At 40.7% G+C, this 26,302-nt stretch overlaps 1 protein-coding gene across 8 annotated transcripts in view; it reads right to left on the bottom strand.

Moving 5' to 3' along the window:
• The window catches only part of sgcd (sarcoglycan, delta (dystrophin-associated glycoprotein)), a 208,274-nt gene that overhangs the window by 165,677 nt on the left and 16,295 nt on the right, over positions 1-26,302 (bottom strand). For all 8 annotated transcript variants that reach the window (XM_054756133.1, XM_054756141.1, XM_054756134.1 and 5 more), the window contains one exon: positions 4,570-4,757. The gene's annotated coding sequence lies outside the window, so the exon portion shown is untranslated. The remainder of the gene's footprint in view (positions 1-4,569; positions 4,758-26,302) is intronic.

Here is a 26,302-nt window from a genome sequence, read left to right as displayed (position 1 = left end):
GGGGACTCCCAAGATGATTGAACATAATGACGTGTGACCACATTAGGCGGCTAATCAGAAACGGCAATAAAGCTGATGATGAAGGTGAGAACCTCATCATAATCATCAACCACCCCTCAACCTTCTCTGAAATAAAGAGAAAGGGGTGAAAAGCCCTTGTGGGTTCCTTTGTGGGCATTCGCTTTCTCTCTCATATGTTCTGGTGAAAACAGACGCAGAAAAGAAACATTCAGCAAAAAAAAAAAAAAAAAAGTTCATTGCAATCGTCAATGTTGAAATAATAATATATTATACACATTATAAAACTTTATTATTTTGACAAGTAATTAAAAATGCCCATATTTGGAATGTTTTTCAATAAAGACACTAAAATGAGAAATGTATATTATTAATAATATAATTATATCATAATTTTAAACATGCTTTAACTAAATCAATGGTAATTATTAATAACATACACATATTTTACTATTATTTTGATATTATTATTTTCATTATTGTGACTGTTATTGCTTGTTTAAGGTTTTTTAATTTTTTTAAATTCAAATTAAACATGTACACTAAGTCCCCAACCAACAAACACAATTGGTTCCAGACGACCGTTCTTAAGTGGAATTGTTCTTAAGTAGGTAGTAGAAAAGGTAATATTACCAATGATATAGGTACTACATGTAAGTGTATACATATACAGTATATGTGTATGTATGTAAATATGAGTTTGGATGCAGTAGTAATATTAAACAAGGATAAGTAATGAAAAAAACAATAATAAAAATGATATAATAATACGTAATGACAAATGTTATTTACCTTTGAAGAGGAATGGTCGAGCATAGTCGTTGTGGTGGAGGAGGAGTTATTGAAAAAAAGGACAAATGGTCGTCACCATTAGACTCTCTTCTAAAAGAGGTAGTGTTCTGTGGGTGGTGTAGAATTAAGCAGGCCTATCAACTCTTCATAAACTTTAATCACACGCTCTGTCCGGGTTGTATCATAAAACTCTTAGCCTTCCTGTCTTCCTGTATCTGTTGGTCCCATTAGCAGTGTCACAGTACCCTCTGTTGGTCAAGCATGTACCAGTATAAATATGGGTTTGCCGGTCAAGCATGGAGCAGTATAAATATGGACTTATAAGGCAAAACACATGAAAAAATAGACCAGTCGGCTTGTATTCATATCTCCGAATGTTCGCACGTCGGATGTTCGTTAATAGGGGACTTAGTGTATTATGAAAATTACTATAATCATGAATTCAGTTATTGATTTACTGTAATTTCCACTGTATAAGCCACACCGGTGTACAAGCCGCACCCACTAAATTTAGAGGGTAAACCAGATTTGTTCTTATACAAGTCGCACCGGTGTACAAGACGCACATATCCACGTCATAAAATGGCATTTTGCGGCACGCACAAGTCCGTGAGGACCAGTCAGCTCTTTATTCGACAGGAGCCAATCATGAGCTATGAATAAACTCACAACGAGCTTGTCAACCCAGTGGAAACTGCAGGAGGTCATTACTCAATAGAACAGTCTGACTCACGGTGTCATCTTACAAACGACATTAAACTTATCACACAGCAGCTACACTCAAACGTCATACTTCAGAAATATAGAAACATGTAAAATGGGATATTTGGTGCATAGAAAGATGTTTTAAAAACTGTGATTGATGTTGCTCACTTAATTGTGTGCGACGACAGCGACAGCAGGGTTAGCAAATGCCGAGAACGGTGGCTTCTCGGCGCGCTTTGGTTGTTTTCTGAACTTTTTTTTTTTTTGCCCTTATGATGGACTCTCTTAGTAATAGTAGAAGTTCTGAAGTATAGAAGATGTCACGTGATTAGAACATGACCACACCAAGCATCATGGGAAATGTAGTTTTTAGCCACATCAGTGTATAAGCCGCAGCGTTCAAAGTCTGAGAAAAAAGTAGCGGCTTATACACCTGAATTTACGGCATTTTGAAATATGCTAACATATTTTTACAGCAAAAGGTCTTGTTTTCGCTCTCGCTAGTGACATTTTGTATAGTCATTCTAAGAAATGGTTTTGCAGGCACTTATTTATATCTAACAAAACCAAACACTTGTTTATCTGATCAACCTTCATGAGTTGATTCAATCAATTACTTGCATTGAAATCCAATCCAATCAGCCAAAGAAGCTGAAAAAGTTCCTAATTTTACATGTTGCACTGAGTGCGTACACTTGAGTGGAGTGGCGTCTGTGCAGCAAATGAGATGGGCTTCCTTTGACATGTTGATCATGGTGCTCTCTAAAGCCCAATATGGAGCCTCTCGCTTTGCATAAATGTGTGTCTGGAGAGTCGCTCTACAGAGTTCTGCCGAGTCCAATCATGTTTTTTATGAAATTTATGCACAAGATCCTAAAACGGTTCACAAACTTTTAAGCATCTTCCCTGTAAAAGTGCTGATGAATTAATCAGCTCACTTAATTTTATTGACAAGGGGGAAAAAATCATTGGAGATATCTTGGTGATGTGTTTTTGGTGTAAAACCATAAAGAATTGGATCACTTTAGTCTCTTTCGTGAAAAAAGATGTATAATTTCCTCTCATTTGTTTCCTGCCACACATTTCCTCCGCCTTTACCGTATTCATGTTTGCCACTTTTAAGACGTGCCGTTAAAATGACGACTTTTCCGCGGCCAACAATAACGTGCATGCATGCATAATTAAGTTGCATGTGAGCTTTTGTTTTCCCCACACTAAAGCCGGGCTGTTTTTCCAATGGTTCAAAGCCTTGCTTATCATCTCCCTTTCACAGTCAGCTGCTCGCTCACAGCCTGTAATGATGCTGGCGACTGTTCAGACCAGACACGTGTATTTCTGTGATGTCACATGTTTGGGATTGTGAAACCATAAATATAAATGTAAATATGTGGTTGGTTCTTAAATTTGATCTTGTGTGGACTTCTTGTGTGAATCATTAATGGACAAAAAAAACATAATTTAAAGTCTACACCAACTTGTCATGGTGGTTTTTAACGTTTTTTTAATGATAATGAGTAATTTGTATCGCCATGGACATGATACCGCCTCTGGCCTGTGTACGTGCCCACATCTTAAAATAAAGCCTGCCAGCTACGTACCGTAAGTCAGCTACATACCTAGCTACAGTATGATCATTTTGTTTTCCTCCATCGAACAGGCTAACCTAGCATGACGTTGCTGTTAAAATGTGACTGTAATGTTAGCACTGTAGCGCACGTAGGTATGCTACTGTTGCTAACATTTCTGTCCTCCTATCCCACTTCATTATGTTACGTTGTTGTATGTGATGCATGGCATTTATTACGTTGGACAAGTGCAGAGCAAGTGTGTATATGTAAAAGTGGCACTGACAGGCGTGGACACACAAAACACAGTGTTCCTAGCAGGGCTTACTAAAAGCACTTTTAAACTGTTTCAATTCTAGCATCAAGCCTACAGTACATTGAAACTTTCAATAGACTATTGTGGGACCTCTGAGACTTATTTAAAATTGGTGAAAACGTTCAGTTCAAAACCTTTCATTTCAAGGCTTTTTATAAGAGTGAAGAAAGGCATTTCTGGAAAAGAGACAAAATGTGTATAAGCCGCTACTTTTTTCCTCACACTTTGAACCCTTTAGCTTGTACAGTGATGCCGCTAATTTATGGTTAACTACATTTCCCATGATGCCAAGAGTGCAGCTTCAGGAAGTACTGTCGGGGACGAGTGAAGTGGATGCTAATATCACATTTTGAGGTCTTATGAAACGATCTTTGATACATCTTAGTAAGATTGATCAAGTGTGGAATGATCATGTGCTTGGACTGCTCGGATCGCTAACCATCCAAAGGGTTTCGAAAGCTGGACTACTGCGTGATGAAGAGGATAGCTCAAGCTAAATGGCTAATTTGTCTCAAGCCAAAAAGAGACAGAGAGGGACTGACAAAGTGTATGACAAAGGAATTATGAGGCTGAAGAAGTCGAGTTTAGTGGTTTTAGTTCCCAGAAGAAGAATGACGGCAATGAATGACTTTTTTGGTAGGCTAATGATTAAATAGCCATGTTACATGCATTGTTTGGAAAAAAGCATTTATTTAATCAAAAGTAACAAAAATCTTTCTGTGTACCAAGTATCCCATGTTATGACGTGGACACCTGCGGCTTACATGTATAAAAATATGTTTTCTCTTTAAACTTAGTGAGTACAGCTTGAATACCGGTGCACTGTATAGTCCGGAAATTACGGTATCTGGTCTTTGTGTGGGGATGTGTCTGCATTCATTTCTACGTGAAGTATGCAGACTATTCAGAAAAAGTAAAGATTTGGTAAGAGAGCAAGCGAGCACTATGCTGAAATATCATTGATGCTGATCGGCATGGATGCATGAAATTACTCTGTCTTGAAAGAGAACTGACTCAGCTGTGGATAATCATCAGGAATCAAAATGTAAATTTCAGAACACATTTTCTTTGGTCTTTATTATTTACCCATGTTCAGAATTTCCTATCTGGAAGTTATTCTATGCCATTAAATGCCTATAAGAGCTATAAGGAACCCTTTAAAAAAGCACCTACCTCTTTAGAATCGGGGTTGCCAGTGAGAAGAGAGAGAAGTCACTCGCTTTGCAGTATGTCAGATAGACGGATGTGAAATAGTCCGTTCTGCCACCTCTCGATTAGACCTTGCGCCTGCCGACCGGCCACCTTTTATTGAGATTGCTGGCCGCATCTTTCTCAAGATCTCCATTTGCAAGATTTGTGAGCTAAAGAAAGCAAAGGAAGAGAGTAAAGTGACAATGAAGGAAGAGGTGGAATTATGCCAGGGAAGGACGTAACAATGACAGCTGCGTTACCAAATTAAATAGTATGACATCATATAGGCATGTCAAAATTTAGCACGAGATAACTCTTCTATTCCTGAACCACTGCACAGAAAAAGAATGAAAATTTGTCAAAACATGCACCCTGACTGTGCGTTCTGTGCTATTATTTTTCTGAATACGTACACCAAATTTTGACACCGAAAATTGGAATGACTTGAAATTTCTCAACCAGCTCAATGCGCCCTACAGAACATCCCCACAGCTACTTTATTGTCCATCCATCCATTTTCTATACCGCTTCTTCCTCATTAGGGTCGCGGGGGCATGCTGGAGCCTATCCCAGCTGACTTCGGGCGACAGGCGGGGTACACCCTGGACTGGTCGCCAGCCAATCGCAGGGCAGCTACTTTATTGTGTTTAGTCAAATCACTGCGAAATTTGGTACACACCTTTAGGGGATCGACGAGCACATGGTTGTAAAATTTATGAAAGATTGGTTAAAAAACATGGCCGCCATCAACCAAACTTCTCTGGACTTGGCAACCAATTGCCCATAAGTTATTGACCATTTGTCTAATATTTATAAAACATTGACACTATTGGTTCTACATGCAAGTCTTCCAAAGCATTTTTAAGCACAGCCCGTAGGAAGCACCACAGATGTCCTTTATATGGGGTGTCTCACTATTTTCACATGACTATATGTACAGTACTTGTGCAAACAAACTACTCCTGAACCATTGCACACAAAAGGGTTTGTCAAACACATGCACCCCTACTGTTTGTCACACACCTCAATGTACTGTATTTCATACTGTACAGCAAGAATTGAAGTATTTTGAGCACAGCCCACAGGGGGTGCCATCAATGTCATCGACTGTAAAGTCTTGGCCAAAGGTTTTGGGAGTGACTTACCTTTGGTGCTTCAATATGACTGCTGCCTCAGTATTTTTGAAGAAAACATTTTACCCGTCTGTTATATCCTGAAAATGGGGATCACAGAAATGAAAAATGAAGCAGCAGAGTTTAAGTCACTGCAAAAACCTTTGGCAATGGCTGTAGTTGTATTTGTTGCCTTCATAACTGTTGACATTAGAAACAGAAACAATAACTTGCCAACCAGAACAGAAACCATTCATGCTTCAGTTAGATGTTATTATTATTCTACTTTTAGATTGCGTCTAATAGCTCAGTGCACTGTCAGTCTAATAACTTCTCACAGGAGTCCACAACACACACGGCTAACCCACGGGAATCACACAGTAGATGCATTGTTCTCACTCACATAAGCTTAACTCTCACTTCTACACAAACTTCACTTTCACTTTCACTTTCTAGAGGGGCGTGGCAACTGCTATGTAGACTCCGTGTACTTCCTTTATGGGCTCGTTCTTCGATCTTCCTTACTGATGATAAGAGTCCAGCGCTGTAACCAAATATAGTGCTCTTATTTTTTAATACAGTTTGAAACCCTTTTAAAAATTGTGTGATCAGTGACTACTTGTCCAATGGCAATGAAGTCCTTTTGTTACAAATTAAGAAAATTGGTTAGTGTTGTTAAGACACACATAAACATGACAGCACTACTTTATTTACGCACACTTAATAGTCGCATTACTTTGGAGACTTTATCAATCATTATACTATGCTATACTATATATTTTTCTCTTATTCTTTAACTTCTTATTTGAAGACATTTTCCTGTCATGTGACAGATCGTTTCCATACATTTCATGCGTCTCTTCTTCTAGCAATGCAGTAATTGCTTTTAACGCTGTGTGACATTGTTGAATTGAGTCGTGAGGAAGAGTCATAGCGGGAGACGAACATCAAATGAGGGCACATTACATAAAAGGACATTCAAGGCTGACAAGCTTTTATATTTGTTCCAACTGCATTTACCTTCAGAAAGGCATGAGACAGCTTTCCACAACATTCTTGTTATTCCCATCCCTATTGATGCCTTTTTCAACTGACGTTATCCTTTTTGGTGACTGTTCATGCTTTTGCAGTGTCTTCCCATGCAAGTTTGGCATCACTACTGTGTGCTGCGGCCAAGAGGTTAGCAGTTGGCTGCAAAGGCTTTTTCAAACCTCAGGGATGGAATCCAACAACAACAATAAAAATAACAACCCTCATCTTTGTGTCCAGCCCAGACAATGCCAAGCTCAGTGATCACTCGGCCTCTACACACAAACCCACACAAATCTCCGAGAGCTATATCTACCCAGAGGAATACAGCAAGACGATCCAAGCATCACCACTGCAGCCACCTCCGGCCTGAGGGCAGAGGACTGTCAGAGCGGGATAAAGAGCAGAGACGATAAAAACACCACTACCTCGTGACCAATAAGACATCAGAGCCGAAAAAGGCTAATCAGTTGTCTCTGAAAATGATGCTACTGTTTATTGACATTCCTGTGGAGATCGGTGCAGACAGTACGAGTTAAAAGCAAGGATTTGCCAAGATTGGGCAAAACCGTTTTCATTTCTCCATGATTTTCTTGAGGAAAGTTCTAGATTTATCTCTCTAGTCTTATCTCAGCCAGCATTTGAGGTCGATAGTATGTTTACATTGAGACACAATGAGCTTACAGTGCCCTTAAACAGGACAGACAATAGTTAGCATTTTATTTCACCAGTCATGGCCAGCAAAGTCTACTCTGCTGGCTTAACCATTACCCGAAGCACTGATCTACATTTCAAACTTAAAATTGTAGTATCTGCATCATTAATTTATATTATTTTATTCACAATAGTCAATTATATTTATTTTGTAGCGTATTTCTTGGCTGCAGTGCTTCCAGTAGTGTAGGTGTATATTACAGTTGTTTTTGTCCAATCAGATTTCAGCTTTCATGTGTTGCCATATCAATGTAATGTGCCCATGGCCTTCGGAATCAGGTTCCTAGACATCCTGGCGAGATTGACAGGTCGCTGTCACATACACACTATTAGTAATGGGGCTGTGTTTTTAAGCCAATCAGACCTCTGATTCGACTGCTGATTCACCTCAAAGCCTGCGTGCAGGCTCCCAGTTCCCCCAATGGTTGATAGAGCAAAGAGCCCCCCTGTGCTGACTGTTTGATCAGACTAAATTGAAAAGTTACGATGGCTGACTGAGGAGAAATCTCTGGTAAGTCGATTTGACTTAAAAAGGTTTTCGATTTTGTCATGATAAATATTGATTGCGAACAGCTTCAGATGATGTTGAAGTGTGGTTGTGTGGAGTTGTCTGAACCTTTACTCACCGAGCCGTTCTATTTATGCTCACCTTAATTGGCTGAGCACAGAGTTTACAAGCAACTGTGTACTGCCGATCGTGGTGGGATTGGTTTCTGACTCAAAGTTACCAGCAGTAATGTAAGTCAGGCGTAATGGTGACTACGTATTCAAATATATATTGGTAAAATATTGTAGTTGCGGCAATCTTATTGCGAACGCAGTTAACTTACTTAATGTGCGGGAGTTCCCTGCTGTCTGAACGGCTGTATGGCGCATCGCTAGCGAGGGTGCCTTAGGTTTGTAACCCACTGTTGCACATAATTACAATGGCATAGTAGTGTTTTTTGAAAAATTCTGGCTGGCCCGCTGAAGACTCAGGTACCAAATGCACCGCCTGCCACTGAATTTCACATATTCATTATGTGTTCTGTTGTTCCAAAATAAATATGGAATTAATCGGAGACGCCTTCCATTTGTCACACCTACTTATTACTGTCAGCTCCTCAGCCACAGGGAAATTCTGTGCTGCAGTCGCGCTCCTTTCTCCTTTATTTTATTTTCATTTCTGTCAGTCCATGTCAACAAAACAAAAATGTTCAACTACATCCGTAAAATAAAATAGTAATGCATTGCACTTCAAGTGCTGTATGTATTTGTTTATTAACAAATTGGCAAACTTACGCATTCACGTAGTCGGAATTTTTTTGCCAGCCTTCTCTCCTGCATTTAGCAGCTGCAACAGTGTTTCCTTTAGCAAGTATAAAATATTTATATTCTCCATACTTAATATATTATGGTGTCTAACAACCTTAGTGTTTGTCAATAACCATGAAGCACTATATACAGCAAATAAAAATAAAATGTAGAGCTCTTGAAATAAATACATGGAAAAAAAGAGGTTGTGTCTACTACTACCCGGGTAGTTTTTGTGTGTCTTATCTGAATCACGTGTGGAGTGAATTAGTCGTCCGATGTCCTCAGGGCAGATGCCGCAACTGGACACACGCGGTCCCGTCCTGTCCACACATATTATCACAGTAGAACATAGTACAAAATATCACAGTGATGTATAACATTCGACGACACTTCCATACTCCGATCGGATTTCAGAAAATATTTGACAATGTATAACAACCACTTAGTATTGCAATATAGCATGAAGACTTAGCCTCTTCACGATGCTATGCTTTCCGGAGCTCACACGAGACACACACGATAACATGGCTTCTCACGTCAGTGTGTAATGAATGTACACTTGTTAATCCTAACAAGTAAGCAACAAAGAAAAGTAGCCATTGGTTGTCCTGGAAGACGCTAGATGATGTCACCGTCTAATTTGAATATCATTTTTCATCTGATGTTTTAAAATGCTGTAGCGAAAAAGCATAAGCTCATAGGAGAGACAAAAAAAAGTGAGTGAAAACACCTTAATTACGTTTAGAACTACAAATAAACTTGATTCTTGGTTTGTTAATTTCAAATTGTCCATCGTTTCATCAAAATAGTATAACTAATATTTTATCTCGGAAAGCACCTCTCACAAGTTCTCCCATCACATGTTGGAAATTGAGAACTTTTTTAAATGATCACAAATGAACAGCAAATAACTATAATAACTACATTTAGCTGTGTTTATTCTATGGCTCACATGAACATGACAGATGTGGTTTGTGAGTAGCAGCAATTCATTTGTGTTTTCGATGCGTAGAGCTCCACACACGGCTTGTGACTGACTGCCTTTGGGCGGGGCGGACTTGTCAACAGCACCCGCCGCTGCTCAGTGAGAACACAAAATGCAGAACAATATGTGCTTTGACCATACTGGAAAACTCCCCAACGACGTCAGAAAAAGTGGCTAGATCTGTCGCTAGTTGCTTTTGAGAAAATATGTCGTCAATGACTATAGATCTTCAGATATTTGCCACCTATTGGCGGTTTCGCAGAATGCATCTTAACCACATGTATTGGTTTAGAAGCCATATTTATCGGTTACACCGTGTTCTTCCAGAGTGAAGCAAGCCACTCTGCTGCCAGTACATGTTCATGTCTGCGATTGGTCGTCTGCTGCTAACATCGCCCCTTGACAAGAGTACAAAATCCTGACTTGACTAATGAAGTTGCTATCCAGGTTTGTAGTACGGCTTATCCAACATCATCAATGTTTGACAGGTTTGTAAAGAGAAGCAGGCTTCGCCGCACTTCTCAAAATAAGCTCTGCCGAATACGTTGTGTGAAAGGACCTACACTGGACATCATTGGACAGCAGAAACGTCTAAATGGGGAATGACATGCATCAAAAGCTCACGTTATCACGTTATCATTGGACAGCAGAAACGTCTAAATGGGGAATGACATGCATCAAAAGCTCAGGGATGGTACGACTAAATAGGACTGAATTATGCGATTTTATATGCGATGTTAATTATATCAATCGCTCTCTTTGATTTTTTGTTTTTATATAGGGACAATATGGAATCGTTGTGTTTCTGCGGATTGCATCCTTGTCGCTCCCATCTGCCCATCCTTAACGACGTGGAACAACCATCAAAATAAGATGGCCTTCATTAAAATTAACAGATGGCAGCAGTATGTTTAATAATCACAAAAAAAAAAACGGGTGCATTAAAGCACACTTTTAATAACAGCTGTAAATGCTGTCATCGGACACTTTCAAAGTTGGACACGTACAGGCTACTCGACTGGAAATCAAATTACTTCTGCATGTATACTCTTTGAAACTGGATCTGGATTTGAGTCCTTTGTACAAGGGGTCTAATGTAGCTCACCTTTACCACATGGATCATTTATCAACAAGTGTATTGCACAACACAGCAGCAACAGAACCAATGTTGCAATAGCACTAGGCAGCAAACTGCCTTAGCCAGCATTAATAGCACTGATGAGTTCATTGCAAACAACAGCACCGCAAAAGTAACACAAATGGTTTCACATCGACAGCTGAGTGGCAACATTTCCAAGTGCATGCAATAAAAAGTACACGAGGAGGTTGCCTACAAACATAGCTGCCAACAGGCCTGTTACGATAAAGGTCCTAGAAATTATGGACGATGAATGATAATATTGTCAATATTATTTTGAGACCATTTTTTCATTAATGTAGTGATATGTTGTGAGTGCCCCGTATCAAAAGCAATCAACTTTAATTTCTCAAGAGTATTTAACATTGTAATTGGAATGTCAAGAACAATCATAACCAAAACAAAGAAACTAAACTCAGTCTCTGTTAACAACAAAACCCACTAAAATAAAAACCACACACAACAAAACAATAAATAAAATGGAGTATTGCATCTCTGTAAACAAAATTGAGTTTCAATGAAAAATGAACAATGTTTACATTTACTCTGTCGACTAAACGCCTCAGTAAGCGTTGACTGTCGGGACGAAGCCTCCACTGCACAGTACACCTCCACAGTGGCAGTTTTTTGTTCCCAGTTGAGATAACTGGACAGCATGGCTGTGTTTGAGGTGCGCTTGCAAGTTGGTTGTAGTTCCCTTCTTCGTCGCCACTACTTTCGAACACATCGGCTTGTCAGTGTTCATGGGCTCACCTTGTTAATTCTGTTTAAAAACAAAATATCCCACACTCGCTTTCGTTCCTTCATTTCACATTTGCCTTTGCTTGCTTGTTGCTCCTCACTACACTCACTTGTATCACTCTGTGTGTGCACTCGCCAGCGGCCCCGCCTCCACCCACTAGGACAAAGAGACTGAATGCCTGACAAGAGGGTTCACTCACTCGGTTCATTCTGCTACAGAACCAATGCACCCAGGTGTTGAGACAGATGCGCAGAGTGAACTCTTATCTGACCTGTTCGGTAGCGAGAGGAGGAAAACAAACACACATGCACATGTCAATATATCGAGGCCGGCAAAATTAGCGAGTTTGTTTTTGTTTATCGTGCGGTTAATTGATTTATTGATTATTGTGACAGGCCTAGCTTTCAATGTTTTTTTGTACCTGATTAGAGACTCCCTCAGTTATTTGCTTTTGTAGACCATACACTCAGCGACCATGAGATTAATTAAATAGAAGTGTTAATTATAACATCTGCAGTATCTCCCTTTTTACTACCCAATAAAACTAATTACCCGACTCTACAGTGACTGTAAATAAACTTTTCTAGAGGCAAAAAGATACAAAATGGCAATAAAACAACCTACTGTAACCTTAGGGTGTTTTGCCAAATCACAATGAAATTTGGGGACTGACAAGCTCATGTCAGTAAAATGTGGAAAAACTGGTTGAAATACATGACTTAGCAACTAATTGTCCATAAGACATTGACCATTCGTCAAATGATTATAAAACTTTGAGGATATCTGTATTACTCGTATGCCAGCATGTCTTCCAAAGCATTTTGACCACATGCCAGGGGAGTGCTAATTTTTTCAGATGACTGTATAAATGCTTGTTGAATGTTAAAAGTTTAAATTCACCCAAAAATCAAACAAAATCTTTATTTCCTTTGCTGACAAAACCCAGAAGAAGCTTTGACACTTGACTCCGGCTTGTGGGAGCAGCTGGAGGGCATTTCTTACAACCTAACCATCTGAGGATTGGGAGCAAAGGACTGTTTGACCCCCACGATTCCCTCCAAAAGGTCTCTCTGGAGTGGAGAAGTCAGTGAGGAAAACTACAGCTAATAACAGCATGGCTAAAAATATCAATATGGGAAACACAGTATACAGAAATCCATGCCAAATGTTCACTACTTCACTGGCCAGGACTATTGATGGAGTGTTCTCAAAATTACTGTCAATGACAGAAAAAAAAGTGCCTATAGCGCCATTCAGTCATCAAAAGCAGCAGGTATGAAATACTGGTAAGTTAGCACAGTCAATAGGTCATAGAGTTCCTTCAGCATTGCGGCAACATCCACAAACATAACCAAACATCACACTACACTCGTACGACTGCGATGATTAAACTTCATGTCTGTCGGGGAGTGAACCCCCGGCGTGAAGGGCATAAAGGGGTGGGTGAGTCAGAGCGTGGAGTTGGCGGTGATGGGCTTTCAGCACGCATCAGAAAATGTGATTCTGACGGAGAAAAGAAGATTATTCCGCTGCAGCAGTGTCAGGAGAGGACCACGACTACACTTCACTTCCCTGCCTATTTAAACATGGCAGCTGCAAAGCATTTGGAGGCTGTTTTTTTTTTTTTGACTTGTTTTGTTTTGTTTCACAATGGAATCTCAATGTAGAAAAAAGTCAAACACGCCCCAAAAGTCATACAAATTGGAGCTCAACCAAAATGAAAGATAAAAAGGAAAAAGATGATTTCATTGAACAGTGTATCTACATTTTTCCCCTTTAACCCAATAAATTAAATAAAACATTTTTTTTTAGGATAAAAGAACCAAAAATGGAGATACATTTTTTTCTTCCCTCCATTTAGCCATAAGCTAGCTAATTATCCATTCGGTTTATCTCTACACCCAAAAAATTTTTAATCGCATTTGAAGGTATATATACATGAAAACAAACAGATTTGGATGGATTGATGTATGTGACATTGCATATGTTTTATTTTCTACTGGCTAAGTACAAACTGCAGGTTTCATTTTCATCTAATGAAAAGAATCTGAATTTAGACTTAAAATCCCCTTCATAAATATACTGTTCAAGCCTAAATACAAAATGATAAAAGCAGCATCTGATTGTCACCTGCGCAAAGACTGTTTCAAGTAAACTTAACCAGTACCATGTTCTAAAGCTTTAATAGAAACTGTACAGGGGAGTTACATATGTAATATCAAGATACTCGATATTGGCTTTCTTACAGACCCAGTCATCCCTTGTTTATTGTGGTAAATCGCTTCTAGAGCCGACCACGATCAGAGAAATTCTGAAAAGTAGGATTCTTTATTTATAAATGGAACATCATCGTAGCTAGAGCATAGAAAACCTGTTTACGACCTTCTAAACAGTTTTCATTTACATTATTCTCGCCATCTAAACATGAAAAAACACTACCATAGTCACCTATATACTCATATTACCCAATACACTGTATAGTGGATATAATAACAGAAAATAACACATAATAGAGACTCACACATCAGTGTTGCCAGGTCTGCTTATTATACATGTCTTTGGGGCTTGGCTTTTGTTACGTCGCTTGCAAATTCCCAAGTTCCGTGTTGTTTTGGGCTTGTTTTCAGAGAGCAATGCTTTACACTCATTGCAAATTGCATATTTATCATCCGAGGAAAAAGCTTGGAAATAATTCCAGATCATGAACATACTGAGCTTGCAAGCTTGTTGTTGTCTGGAGCACGATATTATCACTCCTGCAAAAAAAACGATACTGATTTGCATGGCAATATCAGCCGACCAATATTATCGCCCATCCCTAATTGCGACTCTAAATACAGAGACAGACAAAAAAGGAAAGAAGCGACGCGAGTGACACTAGAGAAGTGTGCGTTACGGAGCAAGAAGAGACAAATGAGTGAGACATACGGCGAGAGAGGACACAGAGACGAATAAAAAGTAAATACATCTGGCACCCTTGAAGAAGAGAAAAGTGGACAGCAAAAATAGAGCTTTCAACCCAAATTGGACAGACTTACTTACTCTCCCCTCTTGAAGCACAAAACCAGTTTGTCTCATTTGCTCAGAGACGGTGGCATACATAAAAAGTGGCAAAGTGAAACTCCACTATGAGACAAAGCACATACTTTTTGATCACACACAGTGTGTGTATTTTGTTTATTGGTCCGTGTCTGTCTTTTTTTGGTGTGTGTGTTTCCAGTCTGGTGACAACCTGGGAGTACATTACAGGTGTGGCTGATCAGGCCAATTAGGCAGCTCCATATAGAGGCAGACAGCAAGCGGCACACTCTCTCGCACTCAATAGGGAGCAGTATAGAGCAATACAGTAGGACAAAGGCCTGTACTGCGAACGTGGCGTTGTGCTGATGATGCAGTTCATCCATCCATTTTCTATACCGCTTCTTCCTCATTAGGGTCGCGGGGGTATGCTGGAGCCTATCCCAGCTGACTTCGGGCGACAGGCGGGGTACACCCTGAACTGGTCGCCAGCCAATCGCAGGGCACATATAGACAAACAACCATTCACACTCACATTCATACCTATGGGCAATTTAGAGTCGTCAATTAACCTAACATGCATGTTTTTGGAATGTGGGAGGAAATCGGAGTACCCGGAGAAAACACACGCACGCACGGGGAGAACATGCAAACTCCACTCAGAGATGCCAAACGGAGATTTGAACCCAGGTCTTCCCGATCTCCACGCTGTTACTGTGTTGGCCATCGTGCTAACCACTAGACCACCGTGCGGCCCGAATATACTGTATTGTGTCAAATATTATAAACCGCCAGCGCTATGATAGCTATATGATGCAGTTCAACAAAACCTAAATTCTCCAAACAGATTTAAACGGTACCGTGACGGCAGTACCAACTTACTCTGTTGGTTCTCGGCCTTGTGTTTATTGTGCGTTCACATAAAAGGGGGCGTTTGACGTCATATTATTCTGCTTCCGCACAAAAACTGAGCGATCCCGGCCGATGTATTTTACACACCCAGATAAACAAATAAGCATGGTAGGTGTGCAACAACAGCACCTTCATTTATTTAAGTAACACAGAAAGCAAGACGAACGAAACCGAAACACAGTCGCTGTCGGCACACATCAGAAAAGTGCACATGGGTAGGAACAACCTGGCTGGAAAAACCACAACTTGCCAAAACTCTCATTTTGTAGCCTAATTTCTTGCCTTAAAATTCATGGTCGGGAATGAAGTTGGCGTAACAGCCTTGCCTGTTTTGAATGATACGTTTGTTATTGTGTCATATGGAAGAAGCTGCTGACACAAGTTGCACTTCACTTTCTGGAGTCATCGTAAACCTTTTCAAAATACTTCCACACTTGGGATGTTTTGGTTTTTTTTAGTAGCCATTACGAGCCAATAAATCTGTCAATGGTGAGGGTCTTCCTAGCATTCAAAGCTACAGTAGCGCTCATCTGAGTTCCTCTGGATTGTGCCACTTGAAGAGTTTTGTGACAAGCTTTTGCTTTGTGACAAGTGTTGCCTTTTTGTTAGAATAAAGTGGCGTTTTGTTCCAGTTGATTGATACCTCAGAGTGCTTATTCCCCCAGCAAATACTGTAATATAAAAAGACCAACAGGCCGCTGTGACATACGCCTGCCAACATTCGCTTAATTCATATTTCATATTGCATTTTATTACTGATGCTCGGCTCAAAAAGTGAGCAAATGTAGCTTTTTGCCTTGGCTTAAATTCTAGATCTCTTCTAGAGAATTTCACCATGGAAAGCTAACGTATCAGTGTGATGTCAAAGATTATTCTTCCTCCCAGGTCAATAAATGGTGACGCCATCTCCAAATGAGTTATACAGTGAAACATCTGCGCTTTTATATCTGACTTTTAGCAGAAACTCTGGACATAACCTGACCGACACCAGGTCTTCCTATCGCTGTGAAGCAGAATTCACCAAGCATTGGATTGTTCACCCGCTAATAGGAAACGTGAGCTGGGATTAGACCATCGTGAGACATGTTAGTTTTACCCACCCAATGATGTGTTGTTGCAATAGAAATTGCAAGGTTATGAGCTAAGCCACACAGTCACACAGTCTGGAGATCGGGAAGATCTGGGTTCGAATCTCCACTGGGCATCTCTGTGTGGAGTTTGCATGTTCTCCCCGTGCGTGCGTGGGTTTTCTCCGGGTACTCTGGTTTCTTCCCACATTCCAAAAACATGCATGTTAGGTTAATTGGCGCCTCTAACTTGTCCATAGGTATGAATGTGAGTGTGAATGTTTGTTTGTCTATATGTGCCCTGCCACTGGCTGGCGACCAGTCCAGGGTGTACCCCGGACAGGCTCCAGCATACCCTCGCGACCCTAATTAGGATACGCGGCATAGAAAAAGGATGGATGGATGGGTGGATGAGCTAAGCCTAAGTTACACGGTGATCTAAAAGAGACTCAGTAGACCTCGCTAACTCACTAAACTCGTTTTGCAGTCCACCCCTCATGAGTGCTTGTGGAATCTCTTGGCAGTGTGCAGCCTCCGTCCATAGAAAACAAATGACTGTGGCGTTTAGTGTATTATGTGTCTGTACTTGGTTGGTGCTCAAGATGTATTGTTAATGCTACATTTGCCCTTTTTTTAGTGTGTTCACTACGACAGTTTGTTGGTGTTTTTGTTGTACTTGATTGCGTCCTTAGTTTCTTGTATTACACTTTTCTTATGCTCCTCTCATGCCCACTTTTGAGGGGATAGTTTTCTGTTTATTGAATCTGGTTGTTAAATGCTCAATTTATTTCCCTGACCTATCAGTGCCTTATTTCCCTGCACGCTGTTTCCATTTTACCATCTTTTTTTTTTTTTACATACCTTATCAGGAACAATTTACCCTAGATGCCATTGGGATGTAACACATACCCACTCAAGTCTGAACTGAGATCACAGAAAGTAAGCAGTCTCGGAAAAATCCACTCGAATCCTAATTCTGTAATCCTCTAGGTGAGTGGTTCTCAACCTTGGGTCAGCCCCTAGCTCAGGGGGGCCCATTTTTGGATCTTTGCTTGGGGGAGTTTTCTGTAACTGGACCTAGAGTCGTCCCTTGTTTATCGGGGTAAACTGATCCCAGGCCCAACCGAGACAAGTGAATTTCCGCGAGGTAGGATTCAATATTCATAGTTGGAGCATAGAAAACCAGTTTATTACTCGGGAGGAGCAAGGCACTCATTTTAGACGAGTATCCGTTACAGGAAAATCCTCATAGGGTAACTACTTATGTATTCACTCTTCACGGTCTGTGATTGGCCGGTCTCACACAGCGACCGCCCCTCCCTAGACAGACTTGCTACAGCCAGAGAGAGGAGCCACGCCTGTCACTCTTTCACAGACAGACACAATACAGACAGTGACTCTCTGCTTGCTTGGCTCGACTCCAGCTCACGTTCTTTATTTCGCTGTACTTCGGCTTGTATGTTTAAAGTTAGTTGGTAGACGTGTTTCGTGGCGTGCCCGATGCATTTGGCAAGACAGAGCTGTAAACGGCTCGTGTTGTTTCGAATTTGCTTGTTTCTAATTTGGCAGGTGATACAAAGTCAGTCATAGTACTGAACTTGAGGAAAAATACAGTGAACAAGGCTGACAAATTATTTCCATGTTTGCCATCACTGGATGTTTGCATGAATAACCAATCATACAGATCATTAAAAAACAATTAAATAATAAAGTCTTACAGATCACTTGCACACATACACAGTACACATATAGCAACTTCTGATCGATCCGTGTCACTTTCAGACTTAAAATAACGTACAAATTTAAGCCCCACCCTCTCCGAGTACATACTCGCTCATCCCTATTTATTACCTTCTAAATACGTTTTTTACCGTTATTAGAACCCTGCAGACATGAAATGACACCCCTACAAATAGTGTAATAGCTTTAGCCTAGCTTAGCACAAGCAACAACAATCTAACTAGCTAGCATATCATGGAAAACTGACATTTTACATTTACGTATCTTCTGGCTGTTACAATATCAGAAAACTCACGCTAGCTAAATAATGCTAGCATGAACTAATCAGGAAACTCTTCGATACTGTTAGCCTAGCTTAGCGGGCTAACCTAATGGACTGAAAATTGAATTTTCATCCACTACTGGTTCATTAGTAAGATGGTCCCATTATTGTTAGCGTAATGTAATCAAGAAAAGCCTGGAATTAGCTTTATCCTAGCCTCGCGAAGCATTTGGCATAAGGAACAGCCCAAAAGGAAAAAAAAGGGAACTAGAAATATGTCACGCCCTGCTAGCTTGACAAGCTGCTCATGTCTCTTGCCGAAAACAAGTCCAAAAAGACAACATTGCTTTTGTCTTTTAATGTAAAAATGTTGTCTGAGATGTTTACATGTTCCGACAGGAGGTCAAATAGTCAGAAAAACAGTGGCAACCTTTTTTTGTCTTGATGTTTCGTTAACAGACAGCTAACAACCGTTGCATAATGCTTCGCCTGTAGCCCTCATGACAAACAAAAACGGCTGCCATTATTTTCCCCCCAATACTGTCAGCTGGAGTTTAATTGCCCATCATGACAGATTTGACTTCTCCAAGTATGAGTTTGTCTCTATTCATGGCAGCTAGCGCGCTAGCTAGTGCTTTAAGGTCTACTGTAGCAGCGGTGCTGGCAGTTCTAGTGCGGCGTGAGAGACGAGACAGGCCAGTCAGCCGTCGTGAGCCATCACCACGCTTCAGTGTGCACACCACTCAGTGTCCTACTGGGGCTTCATCTGCTTTGCTACACTTCAAGGTGGGAATCAACTCAAGGTTTAGCGCAAAGCCGACAACTACAAAGCGGAATCTATTATTCTGATGGCGATCAGGGGCGACCTATAGAGCGGAAAAGTTAGGACGATTCCAAGGCCCCCTGACTGACAGTGGCCCCCAACAAACAGAGCTGTGCTGACAACAGCCGCCTAGAGAGTGTCCAATGTATTTTTATTTTTTTTCATGAGGCCCAGAATTCCTGGAGGCGCCCCGATGGAGATACTGTACTTCTTTTCATGTTCTCCAAACGTATTATTGTTTTATTTTACTTGTAAAACAACAAAATTGGGATACACATGAAAAAAGGTGATACATGCTGTCCTTTGGACAGTGTATCGCCCAAATTTGATCCCAAAATGTTTTCAGAAATTTTGCAGACTGAAAAATATGGATTTATGTGGGGGTTTTTTGTTGGTCTGTGCCACCAAAATTGGCTTTTCCCCCATTTTTAGCCTAAAAATAACAATTAAAAGGAAAATAAATGGATATACATTTGTCCCTCGTTTATCGCGGTTAATTGGTTCCAGACCCGACCGCGGTCAGTGAATTCTCGCCATTTGTGATTGAATATATACCACCCATACAATCCCCTTTATATTTGTATCAGCCAATATAGTCCATATAATCAGAGAGAGTAAAACATATTAGACAGAAATGAGATAAGACTCACTGCGACTTCTACTTCCAGAGTACTTCCGCTTATTGTAATGGCAGCTTTAAATGATTTACACTCCTATTACCCATTATAGTAGACAAAAGAAGAGTAAATAAGCCATTTAAGACGTAAATAAAACTGCGAGCAGTGTCACAGTAAATGTGTTCCCTAGGGAACCTTAGTGCACTGTTGCTAACTCCTCAGTAAGAAAAGTCCTAGAAGTCGCTAGATGACATCATCGGCTAATTTGCATATTATTTGCATATAATGTACCAAAAAAGCATAACCTTGTAGGAGAGACAAAAAGTGAGTGAAAACCCCCTTAATTACGTTTAGAACTAAGAAAAATAACCTTTCTTCGTTTGTTAATTGAGAATTGGCTATCACTTCATCAAAATAAAAGAATTTGAATATTTCCTCTTGACCAGCGCTTCTCAAAGTCTAGCCAGCATAATAATTACATCTGGACTCGCCTCCAGCCTCCCACCGCTGCTCAGTGAGAAGACTGCAGAACAATACGTGCTTTGCTTTGAAGTCCCCGAATATCGGAAAACTCTCCAAAGACGCCAGAAAAAGTCATTAGATTTGTCGCTAGCCGCTTTTGAGAAAATATGTGGCCAAGGGGATTTGGAATGTCGCCAGATTTCGAGTCCCCAAGTTGGCAACACTGCCTTCGTGACCTGTCTAGTGCCTGTACCTACAAACAATGACACCTAGTGGCCAATGAAGACTACTACATTGTACTACATTCACGATTACAATGCCTCTTCCGCCTTGTAATTGTATTTTAGTTCATTTAGTTTATGCTTTTATCGATTAGTTTGTCCTTCAAAATGCTTAATTTTGATCAAGAATAAGTAAAATTTGCTTAAATATTCTTTTTTGCTAATAGGCCGCATTCAACCATGAAACAGCAACAGGAGAAACAGGAGATACAGTTGAAGGCATTCAGAAGACTCATTCAAAGACACGGTGTTACGGTCCCCGTGGCTGTTATCAAGGGAAAGGGGACATGTAACATAAAAGGACGGGCATGATGGACAATTTGGAGTTATTTTATTTTGCAGAAAGAAAGTAAGGTTTAGGGCCCGGAAATAAATACTAACAAGTCAGTCAGACAGAAACTACACAGGTCAACTTAGCCTGGGTCCATTAAATAAGAAAGATGGTCGCTAAGATTAGTTCAGCCAATGTATGGGCCGGGGCGGAGTGGCAAAGACGCTGTGGACTGAGTTGTGCGTCGGAGGAGTGTGAGAGAGAGAGAGAAACAGAGCGACGTCTGGCCATTCAGGACCTCCAAACAATTAACGGATGTAAACATCCATCCATTTTCTATACCGCTTCATCCTCATTGGGGTCGCGGGGGCATGCTGGAGCCTATCCCAGCTGACTTCCGGCGACAGGCGGGGTACACCCTGGACTGGTCGCCAGCCAATCACAGGGCACATATAGACAAACAACCATTCACACTCACATTCATACCTATGGACAATTTAGAGTCGCCAATTAACCTCACCTGGGATGTAAACATGCATTTTTAAATTAAATGTATTAAATGTATTTTTGCATCCTGTTTATTTTAGGGATGCATAAATAACCACAAATTGTCGTCTAATACCTGAAGGAGTAGTTATCATCCTATCAGTTTCAGTTGTATCCGGGCGTCTCTGCAGCATTCTAGAACACTCATTGCAAATGTACCCCGGTGACTTTGCCAAACTTGTGAGCGTAGACGGTCCGTAATGAACTTTTAAGTACGCGCACACTTCATTGAACCCCCTTGATTGAAGCTCTCCTGTCACCCTCGACGAGTGATTGAGTGCAATTGTGAGCCATCTTTGATCTGCAAGAAGAAAAAAAGTGTCATCTTGTCAGGCGTGACCGTCGTATACGAGCGGCTCGCCCTCTCTCATCTAAAAAATGGGATGGCACAACACATCAACAACAAAGGATGAGGAAATTGTCAAATGGATTGCAGCGGGATTGCAGCAAACTCCAATGTTTTTGGCTCCACCGTGCATGTTGACCAAACTTTGAAATCATTTTTCCCATGGTGCCACTTGAGTGGTCCCCCTATGATAAAGACAGTCAATTGACTGTCCAAAAATGGACACATCTATTACCTTGACAGTGCAACAGTATTGTCAGTAAAAACGTACACAACTGCTCCAACAACACAGAGAATACATTTAAAGATGAAGGATGAACAACATAAAAGGAACTTGGACTGCAGAGCAGACATGGTATCTGTAAAGCTGAATTTCATACTGTCACTCATGCTGAACGTAAAAGCAACATCATGCTAGGTTAGCCTATTCACTGACGAAAAACAAAGTGATCAAGCGTACAGCTTCCACATCTGTAGCAGACTCACTGATGATGTGTAAGATGTGTAGTGAAGCCGATTTCTCTCTCTCTCTCTCTCTCTCTCTGGATTAGAGAGTACCAGAACGCCCTCAAGGCTCTGTCCTTGGCACCCTTTTCTTCCCGTTCATTTGTACTTCAGTAATAACAATAGATCAGCTTTATATAGTGCCTCTCTAGACACCCAAAGCACTTTACACTGACAACCCATTATTCAGTCGCTCCACAGTCACACACTGATTGTGGTAAACTACACTTGTAGGCACAGCTGCCCTGGGGTAGACTGACAGAAAGGTGGCCACCAATCCTCGCCAACGCTGGGTTCAAACGGCCAACCCTCTGGTTTCTGGACAGCCTGTTTGACCTCCTGAACCACTTTCCCCCCTGCCTCACTGCCTATAGTTTTGCCCTGCCCCTTATTATATTTTTTATGCTTTTTGAAAATTGTATCATATGTACTGTGTCCTCAGCTGTTCTGAAAGGCGCCTTCGATGTAAAATGTTTAATACAGTCTTCCCTCGGTTAATTGGTTACAGACCTGATCACGTTAAATGAATTTCCACAATATAGGATTAAATGTTAATAAATGGAATACATTCATAGATAGAGCATAGAAAACCTGTTTAAGACTTTCTAAATACGTTTTTTAACCTTATTAGAGCCCTGTGGACATGAAATAACGCCACTATAGTCACCTTTATACTCCTGTTATTCAGTGTTTACGCCACATTGCAACTCTCATGCTGCAAGGACTCGAGACGGCTGCTAGCTAGCAAGCTAGCAACCAAGGACACTAGAAACCCGGCATCCGCTTCCGTAGTGCGCCCTGCGTGGGTTTGATCGCCATGATGGTGAGCAGAATTGCAAACATGTCCTTGGCACATTGCTTAGCGATTAACTGCTATAATAGACGGTCCAAAAGACCAGATTTGTCATTTTTCAATTTCCCTAAAAGCAAAGACACGTACAGTATATGTCATAAAAATGTTATGGATTTATAACGCTGGTTTTTGTAAATAAACAAGACAGTGGGCAAGACTTTAAGTGTTGTCCCACACAATATGATAACCCAAAAAATAATAGAATTTATTGGACTAGATAACTGGTGCAAGACACTGTGTTCTGGCGACTGCTCTCTCACGTGGAGCCTCGTTGTGTGCTACCTGGAAGTGCTGCTATGATGACCTCCATCAGAGGTCAATGTACTATCACATCGTAAGTCTCCTGAAGAAGGCGTGTCATCCTCCTGTATGTTTCACGAGTGATTCACGATGTTCTCTTGAAAAAGTAAGTAAAATATATTTTTGTCTAAAATAAGGTGATTTTATGGTTCCTTTTTTCAGATCATATAGCCAATAGCAGCGGTGTAGCCAGGAAATCTGGGCCTCATGAAAAAAAAAAAAAAATCATGTTGGGGCCACTCTTTTTTTGGGGTGCCAATGGCAGTCAGGGGCCTTTGGAATTGTCCTTACTTGTCCCCCCTATACGGCACCCCTGGCCAATGGTACTCATCAGAAATATATTGAAAAATTTACAGTTAATCCATGTGATCGGTATTGGCTGATCTCACTCATGGATGACCAATATCGGAATCGGCAGCATAAAACCCTGATCGGAGCACCCCTACTTTAAATGCATGATAATGTTTTGATTGACAATATGTTTATTAATGTGGTGGTGGTTTCACTTTTTAAGGGTAGAATTCTTGATACAGCGCTCGTATCATGCATATGTATTACTATTATTATTATTAGTGGTGGTGATGGGAGGGAGTAGTAAGTGGTAAAAAAATTATCTACGACACGTCACAATATCAATGTCGCTGCAGAAGGGAAAACTTGGACTGATACTGTGAGAGAAAAGAATTTTGAAAAAAAAACACAATATTGATATTTTGTTCCACCACTACTCTTCTGCGACATGTTTTCGCTCTAATTCTTTATGTTAACACTTTGAAAAAACGATGTGCTGGTGGGAATAATGAAAGACTGAGTGTCTGTGCTCGTACGTGTCCATGAACACATTCCTGATATCATATTTCCATCCAGGAAGAACAGTTAGCAAGGTGCTATGCAGTAGTGACGGATGTGGTGACACTGCTACTCAAACAGCGACTCTGCTTTCCAATGCCACGGAGCCGAGCGCGCGTCTCTTGACATTTCCCGAGCACGAGCGGCATGTCATAGGACATCACACGTCTGAAGAAGTGAGCTGAATTCATTTTCCAGCAGAGGAGAGGATGACATGGAAGTATACGGCAGTGCTAAAAGGAAGTCATGTGCTTGCATTAAACACGTGGCCTCTCAAGGTTCCTTTAATCCTGTCTTTTCTTCACTAATAGCGAGGCCGTTTGAGTGCCTCGTCGTTTTTTGGTGCATGAGAGCGCAAAAATCAACAGCTTTTCCAGGCAGCAGTATTCCCGAGTGGTGGACTTGATGGGTTGGAGATTTTCGGGAAGGGATTGTGTTTTATGTGCAGTGAATAATTAGTTACTACCGTAAAGCACCGTGTATAAACCGCACCCGTGTATAAACCGCACCCCCTTTTTCAGGCTCATGGCGGGGAAAAAAAATGTTTTTGTTCATAAATGCTTGCCAACTCTTTCATCTCAAATCAACATGCGTAAAGGTACTAAGCAATGTCAAAAAGAAGTATAAAGGAGAAATCTGAACTTCGGCATCTAGATCTTTAATATTATGGCAAAGCACAGATTAATAATAATAATAATAATAATAATAATAATAATAATAATACATCAAAATAAAGAAATTTTCAATTTTCAGAGATGTTTTGATGTCTTATCTTTCACTGCTTCTCTTTTTCTCTATTATAATTTTATTGCATTGCTTCAGTGTGAATTTGAATAAAGTCCAACGTTGTATTGTATTTTACATTGGAAGCTTAGGTTAGCTTCAGTGTATATAGAGATCGTTTCACTGTGTGAAAATACAGACAGCCGTCAGATAAGTTAGTTGCATACACAAGCATTTTCAGCAACTGTACAGCAGAGGGCGCTAAAGTCAAAGCAACTGTCTGACCCACAGACAGCTATTGTAAAATGGGCTTCTCGTCAATTTCTGCGTCTAGTCACAGACCTGTCATCGTGTATAAACCGCACCCCAATTTTTTGCTTCTTACCAGTGGAAAAAAAGTGCGGTTTATACACGGTGCTTTACGGTACCTTTCTTACAGAAGGTACATATAACAAACTCAAGGCCCGCGGGCCAAATGTAGCAACATGCAACAGTCAGTAACATCTACTATAAGTAAGGTGATGTTAGAGAAAAATCAAGGTTTGTTTGATTTGTAAAGTTTCTTTCTCCAAAGTGTAGAAAGGACCTGGGTTCTCTCCTGCCTGCCGAGCTGAATGTCTTCATGCGAGATGCTAAAAACAAAGTGTCCGCATTCGCCTGTTTTTTTGTATTTTTCCCCGTCTTCTCTCTATCACCCTTCCTTCGCTAGCTCGGGGAAGTAAATGACTCTGCAGCGAATTCAACATCGAGGCTGTTTGACCTTGATAGCAAAAAGCTCCATTCCCAAATAAATAGCGAGCAGCTCCGGAGTGATGGTGGCGGCGGCGCTTCCATTCCGCCGGCCCAGATAACGTGTAATGTATGAGGTGGCCAGTGGAGGCCATGTTTGTTGTGTAACCTGGCAGCCTGCATTGATTTGAATAATGACTCGTGATTTATGCGGGTCAGAAATACACAGAGATGTCCAAACTGTCAAGACTTTTGTGTCCTGGGCATTTCTGGGCTTTTATCATTTACTTGAAATGTTTTCATTCGAGTACCTAGTTCTTTTATTAGTTTCACTTTTGTTTTGGCAACCATTCCTCTTCCTTCCTATCCTTGTGTCCCCCCCAATTGTGTCTCAGG

Source organism: Dunckerocampus dactyliophorus, chromosome 16 (genome assembly GCF_027744805.1).
Source record: "Dunckerocampus dactyliophorus isolate RoL2022-P2 chromosome 16, RoL_Ddac_1.1, whole genome shotgun sequence".
NCBI classification, from domain to species: Eukaryota; Metazoa; Chordata; class Actinopteri; order Syngnathiformes; family Syngnathidae; genus Dunckerocampus; species Dunckerocampus dactyliophorus.
Note: the sequence above shows the minus strand (reverse complement) of the source record. Positions and strands in the feature narration are given on the sequence as shown.